Below are 3,472 nucleotides of genomic sequence, written 5' to 3' on the forward strand. Positions count from 1 at the left end.
GATGGGATATAAAGCTTCCAGGACTTCTAGGCCACTGGAGCATTTTGCAAATCAGTTTTTCCTCCTGGAAAACTCCCCAATCATGGAAAAATCCTTTTTGAAATGTGCAAAAGTGTATTTTGGGAGCATGGTTTATCAAAATAGTCCTCTTTCTTATTGAACTAGACAAATCAGTATTATAAAAATATAAACTTTAGGTTAAGGACTTTAACCCTATCCGCCCGAGCTTGTCGTACACGTCAAAAAACAACAAAAAATAGCATCTCCGAGTCAAATTTTAATCATTTTACAGCCATAAGAGCTAGAGAATTATCGTCTTTTCCAGCTACAGGCTAACACTCTGGCCAGCACGGTGGTGTCTTTGTAGCCCCTACAGGAGGTTTTCTATCAATATCAGCAATAAATCCAAATTCTTACATCCAAGAATCGACTTTATGTCCGTAGTTTGGGAAATCCCGGCCGCCAATTGGCGCTAGCTCTGATGCTAACCATCCGTTTTGTTTCCTACGGTGTGCTTCGTTTTGTCTTGGAAACCAATGGAAGGCAGGTCTGTCACACATTACGCCCGTATGAGGCCGGCAACACGTCATCCGAGGGATAGCAACGATTGATGTGCGGGGCGACCTCTAGCTCACCCAGTAAGAGCGTGCGCCCCATGGCAGCGACCCGCTTTGACTCCACTTGCGACCCTTTGCTGCGCGTCATCCCCTCTCCCTCTCCCACCTTTCCTTTCATCCACTGTCTGTATTAAACAAGTGCTTAGGGCTCTTCATTGGCTACCAATAGGTTTTAAAATGCATTTTAAAATTGTAATCACTACTTATAGAGCCTTGCATGGTCTAGCTCCCGCTTACATCCAAGATCTATTGCACGCCTATACACTCCTGGTCGCTCACTCAGGTCTTCAGGCCGAGACCTTTTAACTGTCCTCAGAACACGTTTTAAAACCAGATGTAATTACACTGGTCCAATAGAATACGGCCACGCATCATACAGAGGTCCTTTTAATATTTATTGTAAGACACCGTTAAAACTACAAAGAAAATGAACACATGAAATACAGTGAGTCAAATAAACTTCTTTCAGTCATTATACAGTCTCTTAAACACATTTCCTTAACTAGACGGGCCCCACAATGTTTGCATCACAACCGCGCAGAGCGTGCATTAAATGCGAAGAAATTACAACCAATATTAAATAAACATAACTAGGCTGAAATACCGTGCAAAATCTTAGTTTGAGCCCGTATATTTTTCCTCTAAAGCCACGTTGGCTCTCTCTGTATACCCTTTTACCCACAATGCAACAGGTGTGGCCTTCACTAAACTCTGGTCATTTGACCTTTGACTTCAACATTAAAAATACCATTTGTATTCAAGAACAAAATGTAAACAAAATATTTTTAATGTAAAATATTTTAGCACCATTCTAGAACAAACATCCCTTTTTAAACTCTTATTTGTTAAATTTGTTTTTAATTACCGTATGAATTCCCACACTAATGGAATTATCAAAAATATGGACTAACGTATACTGTAATCTCAGTAGCACGGTCCCTCAGACAGTTACACCAGAGGGGGTCGAGCCTTTTCTGTGGCGGCGCTGAGGCTCTGGAGCGCTCTCCCTTTGGCCTTGAGAGCCTTAGATTCTGTGGAAACTTTAAAAAAACACCTCAAGACACGTCTTTTTAGACAAGCTTTTAATAACCAGCAACATGGCTTAGTATCTCATGTGTTGCTGTTTTATTTGCTGTTTGCTGTAAAGCACTTTGTGACCCTTCTTGCCTGTGAAAGGTGCTAATTAAATAAAGTTTACTTACTTACTATCGAATAAAAGAAAAAGCCCCCAAAAATTATCTTAGGGTATATCTTGGTGTATCTTAGACTAGTAAGATGGGACCAAAGGTCGTCCATTACCCTTCTAAACCGTTACTGTTTTGAGTTTTGGCATAAGATTGGGCCTTTTTTAATTTATTTTTTAAAAGAAATGTAGTTTGTCCTTTTTATATCAGTTATAATGATCATTATGTTTATTTTTGCACTGGATGACTCCAAATACTGTATGTGGGAGAACTGTTTTAGACAACAAAAACACTTGTGTGTGTGTGTGTGTGTGTGTGTGTGTGTGAGATCAATAAATAAGACATCATTTTGAGTATTGGCATAACTAAATGTCATGAGGGCAAAAGCGTCTGGACTTTTTAAAAACAAAAGTAGATATTTTAAGTAGATATACTGTATAAGTTGTAATTTTTTTTTTTTCACTGTTTGACTCCCTGTGTTAGAAAGGAGCTTGGCTTAGCTTTTATTGGTGTGTGTGTGTGTGTGTGTGTGTGTGTGTGTGTGTGTGTGATATCAATACATACAGTATCTGGGAGATTCAGTTTCCATTTCATTTATTTATTTGTCTTTATGGTCCCACAACCTTTTTTTGCATTCCGCTAAGTCCGTTTAATGCTTTGATAAACACATTTTAAAATATATTCTAGATTTTTCCCTGGCAGCCAGTACAGGTGAGCCAGAACAGGAGTGATGCGTTGCCTTCTCCTTGTGCCCGTTAAAGTCTAGCAGCTGCATTTTATATCGTTGGGAGTTTGTAGAGCGTGGAGTGGGGCACGGCAAAAATACAGAAAATTACAATAATCATGCCGAGAGGAGATAAAACCATGAATAACTATTTCCAGGTCCCGACGAGATGAAAATGGATTTAATTTGACCTGATTATGAGATATGTAAACATGTAACAACTTAATCTTTCATTCACACCAAGGGGGTACGCCTCTACTCTCTAATAGTAGCTCCCATGGTACCATTTTGCTGCTAATAAGCCATCAACCGCATTTAGCATCCCATTGACTCCCATTCATTTTGACGTCACTTTGACAGCGAATAACTTTACATCTGAAGAGTTTAAAGACTCTATTTGTCTGTTGTTTTTTTCTAAAGAAACACAACAATGTATAAAAGGCTCCATTAGAGACGTTTTGTTAAAATAGGCTAACAATTGTGTCATAACCACGCGACTTACTATTGCATAGTAGAGAAATTACCGTACAGTACAGGGTAAGCTGGCAGATAGTTTGGACTTAGATTAGCTGTTTAGGTTTAATTACTAATGTTAACTAGCATGTTAGTTAGCAGTAATTAGCCTGTGTCTATGTTATCTCCTAACATATACCTACCTCTCCGTCTCTGCTGATTGGGAATGATTGAGATTTCTCTTGCACAGCTACCAGAAGACTTACAACTTTCAGACACGTCCCATCTACGTCTTCAAGCTCAGTTGGAGGCTGCGCAGTAACGGTCAGCATCACCGGGAAAGAGCTTCTAATAGACTTCACTGGTCTCCAAACAGAACAACGGGACCTGGTGGTCCACTTCTTTAACTGTCTATGATTCACATGCTCTTGTCACATCGTAGGAAAGCACATGGCTATCGCCAGGTGGGTGACAACTTCATTCGGCTCATTTTC

General features: G+C 39.7%; 1 long non-coding RNA gene across 1 annotated transcript in view; it reads left to right on the forward strand.

Annotated features, from left to right (window-relative positions):
- The window catches only part of LOC116704396 (uncharacterized), a 5,473-nt gene extending 2,555 nt beyond the window's left edge, over positions 1-2,918 (forward strand). Inside the window, exons 2-3 of the long non-coding RNA XR_004335671.1 lie at positions 644-646; positions 2,798-2,918. This is a non-coding gene — a long non-coding RNA (uncharacterized LOC116704396). The remainder of the gene's footprint in view (positions 1-643; positions 647-2,797) is intronic.
- Positions 2,919-3,472: the final 554 nt, after the last annotated feature.

Source organism: Etheostoma spectabile, chromosome 16 (assembly GCF_008692095.1).
Source record: "Etheostoma spectabile isolate EspeVRDwgs_2016 chromosome 16, UIUC_Espe_1.0, whole genome shotgun sequence".
Lineage (NCBI taxonomy): Eukaryota > Metazoa > Chordata > Actinopteri > Perciformes > Percidae > Etheostoma > Etheostoma spectabile.